This window comes from Betta splendens, chromosome 17 (assembly GCF_900634795.4).
Source record: "Betta splendens chromosome 17, fBetSpl5.4, whole genome shotgun sequence".
Lineage (NCBI taxonomy): Eukaryota > Metazoa > Chordata > Actinopteri > Anabantiformes > Osphronemidae > Betta > Betta splendens.
In genome coordinates this window covers 10,772,215-10,790,377 of record NC_040897.2, presented here as the reverse complement: position 1 = coordinate 10,790,377, position 18,163 = coordinate 10,772,215, and the positions used below count along the sequence as shown (strand labels likewise).

Here is an 18,163-nt window from a genome sequence, read left to right as displayed (position 1 = left end):
ATATTCCACATTTTCGCTGCTTGCTGAGTGTTGGATGAATGTCAGCCTTTCATGACACACCGGTCGGTGCTGACCCGGAGGCCAACACGCTCGCGTTTTCTGGAGTTTCATTAAACTAAAGCCTTTTCTGGGACAATGTAAATGTAACCATATGGGACATTTGGAGTTGCATTATTACAAACGACTGTGCTGTGATGTACTGTACCTAAAGCAGCCGAAAAGGAGGCCAAGCAAAGAACAGGAGGTTTTGTAGAAACCTGGAACCTGGAACTGTGCTTGTCCAGGCTGCATGTAGGCGAAAGCACAGGAGGCTGTTCCTTCCCTCTTTGAACTGGACGGTTGACTTTCGTGACTAATTGTTCTCAATTCGCTCTCGTCTGCAGCAAGAGAGGGACCCTTAAAACACACAGCTCAAGACACAAAGCACCGTCTTGGAGCTGAAGGGAACAAGGAGCGCTGCGACAGATGGCGCCGCTCTGAAGATCCCGCCGTTACTGTGGGATCACATGAAGTCAGGCGGGGTTCTCCAGAGCGCTGGGAACCACGCATCCGTCGAGCGCCTTGAAGTGTCGATGCCTCTCCGGTGGCGGGTGGTCACACAAAACGCCGATTTGAAGGTTGTGAATTTGTGCATTACACATTTCATAACGATGGATCGGGAAAATGATTAATTCACCCGTTCGTATTTTTTGGACTGGAATCCATGTGGAAAGGTGCAGGGCAGCTGATGTGATGCTTGGCTGCTGGTGCACGCCGCTGGTGCTGCACCCCCGCCGCCGGCAGCTGAATGTGTATTGATCAGGAAGTGAGATGCCGGCGATGGCGCTTGTTGTCATAACAAGCTGAGCGGCAGCTGTCCCAACAGCGCGGGGCAAAGCAGGCTCCCGGTGAGGCGCGCACGCCCCCAGCGCACGCCGACGCGCCCGGCAGATCCTGCAGGGGCCGCTCGGAGCTCGGGTCACCCACAGTTCAGGCGCCCGGATTTCTGGCCCCGCGGCGCGGAGGGGAAGATGTAAACAGAGGCTACGGCGCTCTGCAGGCACCGGCTTATTTATATTCAGTGTATGGATTTACCCTGACTCATCGTGGTGCGGGAACACGCGTCCAGAGTAACGCCGCATATCACAAAAAAAAAAAAGAATCCTCGTGTATTTTGTGAAGGCGCAAAAATAAGCAAGTCAATCATTTGCATATGACGCTTGGCTGCGGAGTAGAAAAACCCAGTGACTTCATTAATCCCTGCGCCAAATGGCAATCAGATGTCACCGTGGCGTCTTAGTCACGCGGCGGAATCCTTCAATAACGCTGCAAAACGAACGCGACCTCGGACCCACGGACTCTGGGTTTGGGTCCTGTCTCGTTCTCGGTGGGATGTAACAGCTAACGTCGTACGGTAGAGGGGGGGGGGGCGCGATCACTACAACAACTGTTATTCCTGATGCCACAAGCCACACTACAGACAACTCACAGCTGCCTGCGCTTAAGGGTCTATTAATTCCAGCCACGGCTGCTGGAAGATGAAACAGCTGGCCATAAACCATCCTGACACACTCGCGCACGGTGAGGAAAAACCCAGAAAGGGGAAGAACCGGCGTGTTTAGACAGTCTCTGTGTCGGTGCTTTTTATTTGCTCCATCATCGCTTGCGCTACGTTTCCAGCAACATCCCATCGCGCGAGGAAGGACACAACATATTTCACTCCCTAACAGTTTACTCAGGACTGTTTTCCTCAAGGACTTTCGCAGGCAGCCTCTTTCCAGCGGCTCCACGCTCGCTCTGTGCTTCCGCCCGGCATGAAAAATGAAACGCACGGCTCCTGCGCGGAGCGGCCGGGACCTCCAGCGCGCCGCCAAGAGCTCCCGATTGTCCAGCGTCAGTAAATCACCGCTTTAAAACTGCCGAGGTTCGGGTTTTGTACCTCGTACCTCGTACGCGGGGTCGGTGCAGCACGGAGGCTATTAGGGACGTATTTGAAGATCGGCCTTGAAGGCGCTTCCCCTTCCTGCCTGTGAAGCAGCATCTCTGGAGGTCAGCGGAGGCATCAAACCCTCCTTTCATCTGGTTCTGGCTGGGTCAGAGGGGATTTGAGCCCGGCTCACTACCACATGTTTCTCAACTCGCCCAGCGTCGCTCCAGGCGCAGATTATCACCGCGAGCCGGCTACTGTTACCGGCCGCCGGCCCGATCCCGCCGGGAGCCTCTCCCCGTCCCCGCGTCTCCCTCCAGCTTCGCTTTCGCAAATATGGCAAATGTGTGCCCGCGCGGCACCGAGACGCGCAAGGAGCTTCTTAGGAGGATTTCCAAAACAGAGCTGTCGGTTGAACAGGTTTCTCCGGAGACGCTGCACCTGAGCAGTTTAAAACATTTGTTGTGTTTGTGCTGTAATTCTGCTCCTTCGGGGCCCATTTTGTCATCATTTACCAGGTGATTCCCCCCCAGGCTCTGATAATTACAATAAAAGATTAATAAAACAAACTGGGTGTGTGCAGTTTCCTCACATCCTGCAGTTTGGACTCCACTTTCCTCCAGCGTTAGAAGCGTTATTTGTAATTTGGGTTCGCAGCCGCCTGTGAATGACATGCGTCTTGATGGTGCTGATGATTGGACAGACAATCGGCGTGACGGGCCGAGCGTTCCACTTCACCAGACAGAAAGTTTTTAGCCTTTGAAAACAAGTTTTGCTTTTATTCTCGCTGATAATTCTGACATATGTTTATTTCAGTGGGGTTCCGAGGGCAGCACTGTTTTTCAAGTATAGTATTTCTATTTTTACCTAAATAAAAGATCTGAACCGTCCACCTCAGACAAACAAAATCATTACCTTAACCTTTCTCTGTTAAACACTATACCCCTGAGTTTTATTGATAGGCAGACCGTTTCCTTTCCTAATGGACAAAAAAAACCAAAAGGCATCAAACAGTGGTGGTGTTATATATTTCTCCACGTCTCTAGAGGCCTCAGGAGGACTTTGCTCAGTGTCCCAGCATGGCGAGGTCGAAGTCATCCAGCAGTGGCCTCCGTCTGGCATTTTACCCAGAGCACATCCTGTGGGAGCTTGAGCTTTGGAGCCGGCTGCGCGACCACATCAAACAATGGCTTTTTGTTGTAAACAAAGCCAGGGCAGCTTGCCGGGGGCCCTCCTGCTCTCTCCGTCTTCCCTCCCGCTCGCAGCCCCGGATCCAGTCTGCCTACCATAATTCTGGACTGTCAGACGAGTGCGCGCCAATGCACCACAAGTCTCTCTGTTCCATTTGTATTTGTACACAAAGACCATGGACCTGGCAGCGTAACAGACGAAATCAGGACCGCTGGAAATAGTGAGGCAAGATGAAAAGCACAACCGGAGCTTTGCCTCCAGAGGATGGTTAAAACTAAATCACCTGAGCAGTCGTTTGACTGCACGGCATGAACCATAATGTCCTCATCCATGTTTTGGCTCAATGTGTTCTCTGCTGCAGCTGCTTTGTCCAGAGAATGAGCACTGTTTCAAAGTTGGATGACAGCTTGTAGCAAATACAGTGTCTTCATCTTTAGTTTACTGAGTCCATCAACATTCTTTCTTGGAATGGGCTTTATTTTGACTTATTTATTTCACTGAGCGAAGCCTCAGTAAATAAAAACACTTGCATGAAAGAGTTTATCCACAGTAGCTGGATAGAAGTTCTAATTTCGCATGCACGGCGGCAGCTCATATAAATAGTTAATTTTCAATTACAGATAGCAGTTAAGTGAAATCAGTTCAGCTTTCATTTGCGCCGCCGCGGTTCTGTCCAAATAAAGCGCTCGCGTGTTTCCGCCTTTGTAGTGCAGAGTAGGGTTCCACTGGCGCACGCTGACCGGTGTAACTAACCGCACTCACCATGAAATGACACCTAATAGGTCCCCGAAGGTGCCGCGGCGCAGTGTCACTTCAGCTATGATAATGAAAGATCTTCAGCGGCCGGCTAATTGAATGGCCGCAGCTGCGATGCGTTCTCGGCTATTATCGCTACTAATAGTTCTGATCAGGAAGGGAAACAGGAAGAGGAAGGAGAGGCCCATCTCTGAGTCCCAGGAGCCCACCAGACCCTGCGAGGCTATTACAGTCTGTTGTTCTACTGTGGCACCTATGTATATTCAACCCAAACTGATATTCTTTAAACAACTCATGCAGAGTAGAATTTGGAGGGCTGGTTAATTGCGAGGTTTGCAGATAATTGTTTCATTACTTCGAGCTGGCTCCCATTGTTCCTGGCCAGGCACACGGGTCCAAGTCTAAGCAGAGCTTGGCAGGAGTTTTTAAACAGGGGGAAATGGAACAACCTGCTTCACTGCCCCCGCCGATCCCTCGGGTTTCGGCCGCTTTTCCTTTTTTCTCTCTTTCTCTCTCTCATGCCTCATATGTCAAGGGCATTCCCTGTTTCCGTGCTTCTGGAAACCTGCAGAGGTCAATCGCTCTAAAAGCTGGTAGAGTGCACAGCAGGGAGCCAGATTTACGTACTCTTTCCAGAGTCGCTCTCCCAAAATGAGCAGGATGTTTGTTCTTTGTTCATTTTCTTTGAAGGGAATATTCTACACTGTAATGTTCAGGCATCATTTGTTTTGTTTTTGATAAAAGGGGGATTAGCATCCTGTTAACATTTATGTCCTCACTGTGTTTCATATGAAGTGGAAATTGTAATGGCTTGAATTCTAACCAAGTATGTGCATGCTAATCACTCCGCTTTGCAGTTTGAGATCCACATGCTGCCCGCTGAAGGGGAAAGAGGCTCCGATTGACTCCATTTGAATCTATTGGCGAGCACATGTTCATCTCGACGCTGGGAGCCGGGGTTATAAAGTGTGGCGATGGGGAAGTACACCAGAGGGCAGAGGCCAGTGGCTTTAGTGCTCTTTGGGGCATTGCCGTGTGTCTTTGAGTTTGAATTAGCTCCGCTTGAGCACACCACCAGCTGGGAACTATGTAAATGGACTGTACGGGACCGTATCTGTGCAGCGGCAGTTAAAACCAGGCCTCCTCCGTCAGCTCCGCAGCCACAGGCGGGAGCGTTTCATCCCCTCCACGCTAAAGGGCCAGTCCATAAATTGTCATGTGTCCAATTGAAAAGGCTCCTGTTCTTATCTGGTGGCCATCGACAGCAAGAATGCAGCCACATGAGCGTGTCGCGCTGATAACATCTACTCCTGTTCTCCTTCACAGAAAGGACTGGAGGTTCTTCTTTTTTTCATTTACCGGAATAAACCCAGCATGAAAATATTTTTCAGTATCTTTTTGTTCCTCAAAGAAAAACAGGATGTCAAGGCCTTTCGATGGCCGCGCAGAGATTCCAGCTCCTTCGCTGCGAAAGACCACAGCTTTGGACGTTGGGGAGGTTTCAGCGAGCTGCCGCCGGCTCACGGTCGTCCGTGGAGTAGCCTGTAGGCTTTTACAGCAAGAGACAATAATCGCCCGTCATGGCTGGTGGCCATTTTTTTCTTTCTTTTCCCCATTGAACTGCAGCAACATGTGAGGAGCCGAAGCGAGAAAAAAAAAAAAGAGACGATCATTTATTATTCAAATGGAATGAGGTCCGGCAGATGGTGGAAGCCGGGCCGTGGGCTCGTGGCAGAAAACCTCCTGCTCGCTACCTCTGTGGTTCCAGTCGGCCCGTGACGAAATAAAAAGTTCAAAGGGAATCAGCAATCGTGACGGATCTCATTAGCATATTTCCAATGAGCAACATTAGAAGCAGACGTGGGGGGGAGGGGGGCACCCAGGAACTAATCAGTGTGGGCTGTGGGCATGACACTGCAGTCTTTTCACACAGTGGAACAATAAAAATTAAACATGTTATATGTTCAAAACGATTTTTGTGTTCATAAAAAGGAGATATTTCAAGTCTTCTGTGCTTTTTATTGTCCAAAATCCAGTATCTGACTCGTGTAAAGGCCGATCAATACACTTGGTTGCGGCTCCTTTAGCTCGGCTCGGTCGTCGGTCAGCCGGTGCCACTGTTTGATAGCAGCCTTCAGCACATCTGGATTTGCCCGCCCCCGTATTTCTCACCTTCCTCCCGACAATAGGCCGCGGATCGTCGGCGGGGCCGAGGTCAGGCGAGCCGGCCGGCCGATGGAGCGCGGCAATATCATGGTCAGTAAACCAGTTAGCGGCAGCTGCGGCGTCCTGCTGCAGGAGGAAACGGGCGTGTCCGCCAAGCTTGTCGACAGACAGCAGCATGAAGGGCTCCGAATCACGGTAAACAGCCGTGTTGACTTTGACCAACACCGGCTGATGACACAGCGTCCTAAATCCTCACAACACAACAATGGACTCTGCAGCGGCTGGGATTCCGTGCTGCTCCAATCTTCCGGACTGGAGCCTTGATTTTCTGGGGGAAAGCAGAATTTCCTTTGACCAGCGAGCGCCCGTGAGCTCAGTGCGTCGTTTTGCCTGGCTTCAGTCCAGGTGATGCTCTCAGCTGTGGTCTTGATTCTAGGAACGCCGCGGTTGTCGCCCCGAAGATGTTCGGCCACTTGATGCACGGACTCGAGTCCCTGTGAAGTTCCTCCAAGCTCTTGAATCGGCTGTAGTTGGCAGCCAAGGCCGCAGTCGTCCATGTTGTTTGTGCAGCTCCACTTATCACCGCTCTCCTTCCAGTCAACCTTCCATGCAAATGCTCAGATAAAGCCAGTGATGACCTCCTGTGGAGAGTCAGCTCTGTGGAGGCCGTCAGTGACTGTGTCCCGAACTGAAACGAGATGCAGTATGTGGAATTCATTCCAGTTAATGAATGTGCAGCCGTTTGTATTAGCTGCAAATAAACACAGGAGAAGCTAACCTCTAGAATCTGTATAAAACTGACCCCGACCAAGAAAAAGCTTCTGCACCTCCACACAGTTTTGCACTTTGACTCACACTCTGACTTTTGCAGAGATTTGACCACAAGGCTACGGCTACAGCTGTTGTGTTAACTAATGAGCCGGAGAAGTGGAGGCTCCTTTGACCTTTAACCCCGGCGTGTTTTGTGCTACAGCGTTGCTGCACTAAGCCGTTTCAAACATGACATCGGCATCAAAATAGACCCATTTCTTTTATTTTTATAATTAAACTCTATTCTTCGCGGTAAACAAACTCAGAATCTACCTTTTATTCCAGCACAGCGGCTCCTGGGCGATACCTTGTGTGAATGGTTTTGTGTTTTCAGCGAACCACAAAGGCTCTATTCAGTCTGTTGACATGGTGGCATTACAGAGTGCAGGGCAGGCTCCTCATACCATTTGCCTGAGCACTGTAAAACACTGCCATGTGTGGGGCGATCGAGCCAAGGCTGAGATTGTAAAAGAGGCCGGAAGCTCCTGAGCTGCTCCTCAGACATGCTAGACTTCAGCACCTGTCAAGGGGGTTACTTAAATGTCAGCCCGTGACCACATGCATCCAGCAACGCAGCGTAAGCTTCTCCTTTGTGCCGCCCGCATGTTATTTAGTGCTTCATTCTGTAGGAGGGCATCTCCACAAAGCACCGCTCCTTCTCTGATTTGAAATATTGGTCTGGGGGACGCGTCGCACAGTCGCCGCGACTCCGCTTCCCAGACCGGAATGCGAGTGAGTTTTTCCCGACGTTCCCAGCGGTGCTGTTCTTTAGGGACCGCAACAGGCCACAAATCTGGCAGCGGCGGCTTTTTTCTCGCTGAAAAACACGAGACGAACATCTAGCCATGAAAGCGCTGGAGGAATTTGGTTGGAGCGGGAATGCAATAAAATGTATAAAAAGCCAAATGTGACTTGTGACAAAGGATCTAAGAACGTCAAACGGGGACAAATAGATGACTATCTGCTTTTTAATGGAAAATAAGGAGCGGGGCGGTCGCGTGCTGCCAAAGCGCCGCTTATCACATCGTATAGGAATGTTCTGCCTGCAGAGTAGAGAGAAATCTGCTGCGCATAAACTGATGCTAATGTGCTAATCCTAGTGTGGACGTCGTCGTGGGCCGTTTTTCTGCTCGTTGTTTGCATATTAATCGCAGCCGTATTGTTATAACATCATTCGTCTTGCATTAAAAGCTGAGGATGTTAATGAAAGTCTCTACGCTGACGCATTTGGACGCCGGGTTTGGCGTCGCGTCGCTCCTTTGTCGAGCGCGGATGAGGAACGGCTCGAATACACTACAGATTAATGCAACAAGTATCCCGTTGCTGGGAAAACACCCAAATCTTGCCTTATTGGCAACAATCGCGGTGATGAATGTCTGTTTTGAAGATTAATGACTGAGGCGTTTTGAGGGGGGGCGCAAAGACGGAACAATAGAGCGGTAAAGTGTAAAGACTTGACTTTGGAGGGAGATTAGAGTGTCGAGCCTCACAAGTATTTCCTGCTGCCAGATAAGCAGACTCTCCACCGAGGCTTTGTGCGGCTCGCACATGACATTCTTGCAATATCACTTTGTGAATCCCGCTCTTCAAACTGAAGCATTTCGCGGTGTCACCTTGTAAATACCTCTGCGCCTGCTTTAAATGTATTTCAGGGCCCTGGAAAAAGGAGGAGACCACCATGTGCTCGGAACATGCTCTTGCTCACAACAGGTTTTGTTTGTTACTCCCCGGCCTCTTACTCCTCACCAATCTGTGACCAGAATAGAACGGGTCGAGCGACACCGACTGGTGCTGGGCCGCGGGCTGACGGGAGCCCACCCTGGGATGTGGGCTGGTGCAGGACCACCCTAGCAGGCTGCTATGCACATGGTGCCTGGGTCAACCCTTGACACCTAAACAAGGGGGGGGGGGCCCTTAAGAAGGAAAGTGGCCAAGTCATACACCTGCTTCCTGCTTCCATTCAAGGCTTTATTGTCCTCATTCACATCAACAGATGTCCTTGTTGCCATTATTAGCGATTGCAATGCTGCATCAACGAGCCTCTAATTGTCCTGCGTGAGTAATAGAACTCGGGTCGAGCAGCTTCAGACTTCTGTGCATTTGGAGTTTCTCTTCTCTGCCATAACCTTTTAAAGCAGCCAAATGTGCCAACGGCTGGCGGCGCATCGGCCCGGATGCCCGGTAGTCGTGATAAGTGATGCTTTGACCCACCGCTGGTATCAGGCTGTGCAGGCCACACGACAGGCAACACCGTCTCCTCGCCCCGACCTGCCAGGCCTTCGAGGGGAGAGTAAATATTTGGCACCCGGCCTCGTGTGTGAAGTTGGTAGAGTCTCGGGGCGGTCTCATCCTCGTTAAAGGATCAACACCCGCGCTGCCGCTTCCCGCATCGACGCCTCGGCTCGGGCCGGGCTGCTCTAACTGGCTCGTTAGGCGTTTCTCAGTGACACTCGCGGCGCGCCGGCGTTCTGCGAGTGTTGCTGGGGCTCTGACTGTTTCACTTTGCCTCTTTTCACCCGCAGGGGGTGAAATCGTGCCAGTTGCACCGTCACCGGTCTCACCGACCGCCTTCTAACGAAACGAGAGTGGTAGTAAATGTCGGGCAGCGTGCAGGCAAACGGCACAAACTCCTGTGATGCTGTAATCATACTATACAACATGATCACATTCTAATCAGATGGGGATAACAGACAGGTTTAGAAAGAACCGCTCAAATCTCAGCATGTGGGCACAGTAAAGTATATTTGTATCTCAGTATCTAGTATTATATATATTTAGTTTATCTCAGTGGAATCTGAACTCATATGAAGTCATCCTTTCTTATTATTTTTTTTATTGATTGCAGGATTGATCAAATGGCAGAGAATCTTCAAAGGTACAGAGTAATCAGAAGCACGCCTCCGTTCGGACGGCGCAAAAGGGGCGAAATCAAAAGCAGAGCAGCCTGTGGACGGGACCTAATCCGCAGCAGATTCTCCCCTCGGCCCGAGCGCCGCTTCGTGCAGCGCGTGGTAACAAGGAGCCTCCTCTGGAAGGAGAAGGTGGGGATGACCCACCGTGCTTCCTCATCAAATAGAGGCGGGGGCGCCCCCCCCTCCCCCACTGCTTAGTCTTTAACCAGCCTTTTCCACGACCCGTGTCCGTGCAAGGTAAGCCAAAAAACCCAATGAAGAATGGCAGCCTAGAAACAGAGCATCACCTCCACCCAAGACCAAGTTGTTCCAGAGGACTCTGCCGCATTCCACAGCAACTCGCAGTGATTTATTGTGCCCCGCGATGGTTACTGACGTCCCCCTGAGCCAGTAACTTTGTTCTGCAGCGTCTGGATGATGAATCTGTTTTTCTTCTTAAAGTCCTTTCTGAGATCCCGATTATCCCTTTCATAATTATTATTATGTGTAACAGGCCGGAGGGCTGTAAGAAGTCATTTTCCCCTCCGCCCGGCCGGTTGTGTTATCAGGTTTCTGCGGAGCAGAAGAAGTAGATGTCCACTTTTCACTGTGCTCATCAACAGTAGATCCAGGGTCCATACAAACCCAATTAAGAATCAATTTGAGCCAGTGTCAGACAGTCTGGCGCCTGGAGAGGGGTAAATGCTTTTAATATGAACATTTTATCGTTGTCTCACAGTCTTCCATCGTCTAAGAGTCTGACATGTGTAAAGTATCTGTCATGAAGCCCCAGATGCTGCCACAGTAGCGCGTACGCGGCCTTCAGACACATGGCGCGCACATGCACCCAAAGGTGGAAAAACTGATATGTAAAACAATCCCACTTGAAAGGCATAAATCATATAAGACCCAATGAGATCCTGACAGTAGCCGTGATTGGCATATTTATTCTCCCCGCCGTTCGGTTCCAAATTAGTCCCGGGACAAATGTCACGCCGTGAAATGTGCTCTTGAATAATGTCAAACATGTCTGACACGGGCCCGGATTGATGTGGTCGCCGTGAACGCCGGCACCTCTGCTGCTCGCCGGCGTCGGAGGTGCTCGCGCTCGTTGCACATCAAGTATTAGCGGCGCCTGCAGACCGCCAGCGCGCGTCTGCTGCTGCTGCTGCTATGAGGTCCCGCTGTAGCGTTCGCGCCTGTTTTATCCGCACGCGTGCGGCGGCTCCTCGTGCGCCGGCGCCATCGCTGTTATTATGTCAGCGTTATTATTATACTTGTGCGTCTGCTCACACTAGGCAGCGCGCTGTACCTGTATTTTCCATCAATTTGTAACATTTCAAATAACATGAGTCTGCACTTAGAGCGGCGGCGGCGGCGGCACCGCTCTCCCCACGCTGACATACTGCAAAATGCCATGATTATCAATGGAGGCGACGCTGTGCAGAGGAGGGGAGCTGTGCGGCGGCGACGGCTGAGTGGCGGCGGACGAGCCGGTCGCATTCACCTGAGCGTGAAAGGAATTCTTTTTTTTCTCAGCGGCGCAGGCGGCGTTTATGGTTTTCACGCCGCTATTGATTGAACAATTAGAGCCACTTGTTGATTGGCTCCCAAACGCAGGCCGACAATTTCTTTTGACAGATGCGACTGCTCCCCACACACGTGTTGGTCCCACGGTTGCTGTTTTTACTGGGGTGGTTTTTTTGTGCATGAGGCCGGATGACAACTCATTGAACCCATTGTCACCATGACTTATGGGTCCATAGATGCTGTATTCTGCGTCTCCTCTGCTGGTTGTTGTTGTGTGGGTGTGACGCTGCCTGGCTGCAGTCTTGCTTGAATGAAGTGCTGCGGAGTGACACCGTGGCAAAACATGCATTTAATTCGGCTTTAATTATGTCAAACAACAGACGCCGTCGGTTAAACTCCACCGTATACGTCTGAGCTGCAGGCGCTAAAAATAGGCCCAGTCCCACAAGTCCTGCTTGACTGACAGGACGTCTCATCCTGGCACGCAACGATGACCCATTTCCTCTTTTCCTCAAAAGTTAAGCGTGACCCGCTGCGCGTTGTGTTGTGGTTCCGCTCTGCCAGGGTTTGCTCTGTTTAGGTTACGAAGAGTGGCTCCGCGTTGGCCGGCGAACAGCACGGGAGTGTAAAGAAAGCCCAACTATCCGCTACCTTTGAATGGGATCATTAGATGCAGTAAATCTTTTTTTTTCTTTTTTCTCCTCCTGCCTTTTCACGTTGGAACAATGAACATCTGTTTCCATTTTCCCGAGTTCCAGCGTCGCTGTGGAAGAGGCTAGACGTGCAGCACAACAACATAGCTTAACAACTCATAACTACAGTCTAAGATAAACAGTGACCATAGGATACTAAATTAAAACAAATGTTCCCAAGTGCTTTACCAAGTGCTTTAAAGTGATCAAATATAGATTGAGATGCCTTTGCAGATAAGCCTGTTTGTGCACTGGGGAACACTGATGTTTTTGGAGCAAATCACACAGTTGGAAAGCGCTGCCTCTGGTACATTACCTTCATTTGTTCAATGCTTTTACCCATATAAGACCATTTTACAGACGGAGCCAAGGGCGGGGGGAGAGACCTGTGAGCCAAAAAGATCCAGAGAGGGAGACAAGTCTGGATCCATGTTGCTTGTCAGATGTTATCTGGTGGTGAGAGCTGAATTCACTTTTTATACTTGATCTAAGTTCTGTCAGGCTGAGCCGGTCTCACGGGGAGCAGCGGAGGCCTCCATCTTAGCGTGGAGAGAAACTACTTCATGCTTCCATGATTCTACTCCATGGTGCTGTTCTTTGTTGTTTATTGTATGTTTTATATGGTCCCTCCTGCCATGAATACGTAACTTCTTGCGTTATTAGTTTGACTGGCCGCGGCTACAGGCGTCGCCTTTGAGCTGATTAAGTCATTCCTACTGTGTATTTGCTAATAGCACACTCCAAGTAATGGTTTTACGAGGAGCTCCTCTGCTCCTGAGTGAATTAAGTCATTGTCTTATCATGAATGCGGCGGAGTTCACTGGTGGTTGAGCCTTCTAATCGAGCCTTTTCCATCATGGGAACCGGCATTACATGACAATCGCGATCATGATAACTCCCACCCTTTCTCGTGCCGCTCTGTGATTACCCAAACTACAGAAAGCGCACTCCGCACAATGAGCTGGGAAATGGATGCCGCAAAGAAGCAGCTTCCTCTTAATGTGTGAAGAGCAGTTTCGTTCCCTGTGTGTTCAGTATCTTCAAACCCCCAGTTTAGATCCTTTGATTTTTCCTTCTTCCTTTTAGGGTCTGAAATAGCCTTTGAATTTGCGGCTTTTGATCTTAATGAGTAAAACCACCTAATAATGACTCTGGACATATTTACCACAGAATTCCCAGCTACTCTCTTATTTACCGCATGACTGTTTGTTGAAACGCTCCACATTATTACATGAGGTTTTTACCCATGAAGTGAACTGCACATGAGCGGAGGAGCAGGAGGGGGGTGAACACGCACTCGCACAACTCACCAAAGGACAAAATTAAAGACAACATGTCGAGGTGAAGTGAATTGAATCCTGAGACGCTCTGTGTGGCCGCTGTGGCTGCGAAACTCTCCGAAACTCCACCGCCGACAGAATTTAATTATCACTCCCATAATCCAATTTAACATCTAAGTTAGATTCACAAGACGCCGAGTTGACTTTGTATTTCAATACGCGCCCGTTGTTTTCTTCGCTTTCCGCATCTGATTTTCGAGGAAGAAGGACCGTCTGCGCATTTCAATCAGCGTTCAATTAAAACTAATTCATTAATGAACTTCACATTGACACAACAAACCTCAGTGTGTTTGTGTGGAACCAGATAAGCTAGAGCGATATGCGCCGAGCTGTGCTGCAGAGAACAGCAATAACCAGCAATCACGAGCAATCATAGGTGATGTAATGTGCACGTGCGGATGGTTTTTATCCCCCCAAACACTAATTAACACAAATTGTCTGTGTTGCCGCTCTGGTCAAATGTGGAAGTGAAGCTCCGGCACAGACGTATGAAAGCAAACGAGAGCGTGTAGTTTTGGCGGCGCTATAATTCCAACGTGGCTCGAAAAAACCCAGCTTCATAAAAACCTATAATTTACAACATGGAGTCTGTGCTTATGTCTGTTTCTACGATGAAGTCCCATCGGAGGGAAATTTATTTGCGCTCAGGATGAGTCACGCGCAAAGAACTCGCCTTTCGGTCGCTCTTTGTTTCGCACGCCGAACGCGGGGAAGAATGACAGGCTGCAGGGAAAGAGCTAAGCCAAGCGTTTTCTGACAACTTCATCTCTCCTCAAAAAAAAAAAAAAAAAAAACAGGACAAGAACCCGTTTACATATATACTGCACTGACCGCAATGAATAAAACAAAAGCCAGGCAGCCTCTCCTGGGCCAGTTTAAAATGAAATGGAGAATTCACACTTGCAGCAGCGGCCCATACATAAACATTGTTTCTCTAAATATAAATATGTGTCAGTGGATCAGCATCATTACATCTGTTTTCTTTTACTCCTCTATTCTTTAATATGTAAAACTACGCCTCAGAAAACATTCGAGCCCTGCACTAATCTTCTCGCTTTCCACCTGGTGAATTTGACCCAAATTCACATTTCCCCCGTGCGGCTGCGGGACTGCTTTTTATTGAAGCCACGTGTAACGGAGACCGCTGACCTGGCTGTGTGCTTTGGCTCATGAGGGGAAGAAGAGAGGAAGGATATTTAGGATAGTAATAGTGCCAAAGCTGCCGATCAAATGTTTGTTCTGAAACTGACTTTTCTCGGGCAAATATGTCTTTCGCCTGAATTTGCACCACTGAGGTCGCTTTTATTACAATACTGAAAAAGTGAGGATCTAAAAATAGGAGTCGTGTTGGGGAAGAAAGCGAGCGCCTGCTAACAGTATAATATCATGTTCAAAAGGAAGCGGCATGGGGCTGAACTTTAGAAACCTGAGGAAAATGTTACCATAAACCTGCTTCCAGCCGAGCGGATCATTTTCCTTCCAGTGCATCGATTGTTGAGGAATGACAACAGAAACTTCACATGACGCTCAGAGGCGAAATGACAGAGCGCAGGCGGCGGATCAAAAAAAAAAAAAAAACACCCGAGCGGGAAAGTGGCTGCGCAGAGACACCTCTGCTCACAATAAAAGCCACAGCTGGTAGTGCAGCACAGGTAGACATTACGCGTCCCGTGAACCATTAGTGCACTGCGTTGCTTTGTTATATCATGGGTATAATGGTTTCTAATGATAGCTGTAGTGTGCCGGCTGCATAAATCAGAACATTATGAAATGCATTCATTTCCTTGCGTTTCCGTTCCCAGGCAAATATGTGGCCTGGAGCCGACGAAGCCGGCGACAAATCATCACCAAATAAATCAGGATTTTCCATCCGCAAACGTAATGTTGTCCAGTTTGTCATTAAGATTATATCGTATTTTTCTTCCGCAAATGGCAATTTCATGCAAATGCTGGGCGGCTTACAGTAAAATCTTAATGGGGCTTTCAGCTTTGAAGTGTAATTGTATCAGTTAGAGCCGAGTCCTGTTCCGTGTGTTTTTGCAGCGCCTCCAAAAAAGTAAATAAATAAAAAATCGGCGTTTAATTTGACCCCGCGTCGCTGCGTCCGACCGGGACTTTAACCGCGAAGCGAGAAGATGCCTCGTGCGTCATTGATAGAAACCATCCGTGATGCTTCCTCAGACGTCATATGAGGCTTTGTTCTGCACCTACAGGACAATGGTGTCAGTGAATAATGGCCTCGCAAACACACTGGGGTGTTTTCCTTCTGGAATCCTTACAGAAAATCATGCAGAAACGTTTGCTCACGCCTGTTTAAGTACACATTTATTATGTAAATGTAACATTCATGTCAAAGTCATGAGAGCTATAATTAGCCCCGACTGGATGATAAGACAACAATAGGCAGGAAAGTGAAGTCCTACTTGAAAAGCACTCGGCAGTTTTTACCACATAAACCGCATCAGGCTTAGACGATGAGAGGCGTCGTCCATTCAAAGACCAAAATGATGTTTCTGCGGCGACAGCAGCGGCGTTTGCTGATAAACGGCGTCATCAGAGATGAGGATTTCGCCATTTTTAGGCACCCATTGATTTCCGTTCTCTACAGTTCGAAAGGTGCATTCAACTCTCATCAGGGTCTGAATGGATTCAAATGAACAAACAACTGACCGGGGTCTTCGTCTGTGTGCATTCTGCCCCAGATGCTTTTCCCTGTTGACAAGATCGTTATGTGAAGGAAGAGCTTTACGTTTGCAATTTCTCATCATCAACATATGGATGAATGCTGAGTGTTTGCCCACAACATGTATCAGCATCTGCTCCGGGGAAGTGACTGAACATTGGTGCGTGGTGCTCAGATCAGCAGGCACGGGGTGTTTACATACACTTTAAGCACAGCATTGCTCAGCTCAGCGCAGTAAAACCGAACCCACACACACACACACACACACACACACTCATTGAACTGATGATGGAGAAACCTCCAGCTGTATCAGTTTTAAAGCGCCACAAAGTCACGTGACTCCCTAAACCCAGAAATGCTCCTGTGACTGGCAGCGGATACGCATCTTTAGGACTGTGGAGTTGCGTTTGCTTCAGTGTTGACGCAGCTTCGGTCCCCGTTGTTTTGTAGTGAACCAAAATAGCTGCGCGCGGCGGTGAAGATGCTCCAACCAGCCTGAGAAACCAGTGTTTGGTGGTGTAATGGCTGAGCAACACCAGCGCATGCACCATGAGCCAAGCTTAGCATGCAGGAATGTCAACGTGGAGGAAATAGCAGCAGGGTTTAGCAACGCGCTGGCTTCTGGACGAGGTGAATGCACAGCGTTTGGTTATTTCTTCTTCTGCAGTTTCTTATAGAGAAATAAAACTGGAAGATCCATGCGTTCTGCGCATTTGCTCATGTGTGAATATGCAACAGTCATAAAATTCAACCTAATGTAGTAGAATGTAAAGTTCCTCTGTGTGGTAACATGACCCTGTTACTTACAGAACTTTGTGGTGAAATAAAAGTCAGATGCAGGGGAAAAGTTGGTCTTTATATCATAATGATGCAATTTGTGTGCAGCAACTCCAAAGTCTTCTGATTAACTCAGTTTTAACTAGTTTCTTTTCCTCGTAGCCTCATTGCTTTGTTGTGTTTTTTTTCTAATTATCCAGGTGCAACACAAAATTATTCACAGGATTAAAAATAGTATGCAATTTATATGAGCTACTTTGGGCAACATGCTTGCGATAATGAATAGCCTTGTGCCTTTTTTGCACACCTCTCCTGATTAAACAGCAGGGAACCCTGATTAAAATACTGTGAAATATGGATTTGTAAAAGTCCAGACGCTCCGAGGAAATACAGATGGGCCTGCTCGTGCCGTAGCACGCGCATGAATCCGCACCCATGAGAGATAAGGCTTTAATATAATATCAGCCTGCAGACGGGCGTCGGGATCCGCTCCGCGTCTTGCAGCCGATCCGCGCCGGGTTTTGCGCGCCGCCCTCCACAGCCAGCTGCTGCAGAGCGAGGGACCGGTGCGCCGTTCCTCCTCGCCTTGTTTGCCTCCAGTCCGGCTGTAGCTCCCACTGTCTGCGCGGCGTGCGGATGAGGCGCCGAGGGAACGACCGAGAGCGCACCGAAAGCCCGACCGAAGCCCATTTCCCCCCTCCGTCGGTTCCGCGTCCGCCGCCGCGGACGTGCGCGCAGACTTGACATTCCGGAGAGAGAGACGCACTTGGAGTTTTATTTCGTGCCGAGACTGGGGCGCATCCAGTCTCCTTGAAGCGATCCCCCTTTGTGTGTGCGTGCGCGCGCGCGCGCGCGTGCGCGTGCAGTCTGCCCGTTGCGCTCGCCTCGCCGGGAGCCGTGGCGCACGCGCCGAGGGCGCACTAACGAGCCCGCACTTCTGAACGCAGCCCTCGCCATGGAGCTGCTGGTCCGGTGTCGGACGGTTCGGCTCGAGGGGGAACCGCTACCTGCCACCGTCCGTCCACAGTGAGGAAAGTGGAGCATGCCGCCGAGCCCCCGCCGTCTCCGCGCGACCCGCTGTGTAGTTTCGGGGGGCCGCCCGTGAATCACAAAGCAGAGGGGGCTCCTGGTGCTGATCCGAAAGTCACGCTCCGAGCCGGGATCCATATTTTGGCAGCGGCGTCACGATGTAAGTAGCCGCCGACGGCGGATGTGTTGGCTCTGTCTGTGGCGATGCTGGGCTGCGCCTCCGAATCTGTGCCTTTTTCCTTAACACTCCGTTGACAGGATGGGGAAAACGCCAGGAGACGGGCCCGCGGGCTGCTCCGGCAGTTTAAAACAGTTGATGAGATCGATACTCGGTCTAGCCCGTCGTTTAGGCTGTCATTGTGCAGCGGCTCCAGCCTGCAGACTTTTAATTA

The 18,163-nt window shown here is 49.8% G+C and overlaps 1 protein-coding gene across 17 annotated transcripts in view; it reads left to right on the top strand.

Moving 5' to 3' along the window:
• LOC114845082 (adhesion G protein-coupled receptor L2-like) overlaps window positions 1-18,163 on the top strand; it is a 115,647-nt gene that overhangs the window by 15,735 nt on the left and 81,749 nt on the right. For 4 of the 17 annotated variants that reach the window (XM_029132888.3, XM_055504004.1, XM_055504005.1 and 1 more), the window contains one exon: window positions 9,675-9,978. The exons of 1 other annotated variant lie outside the window; for it this stretch is intronic. The gene's annotated coding sequence lies outside the window, so the exon portion shown is untranslated. Of the gene's footprint in view, window positions 1-9,674; window positions 9,979-12,380; window positions 12,399-16,818; window positions 17,932-18,163 lie in introns of those variants that run through there. 12 more of the 17 variants (XM_029132897.3, XM_029132898.3, XM_029132899.3 and 9 more) reach the window with 6 other exon arrangements.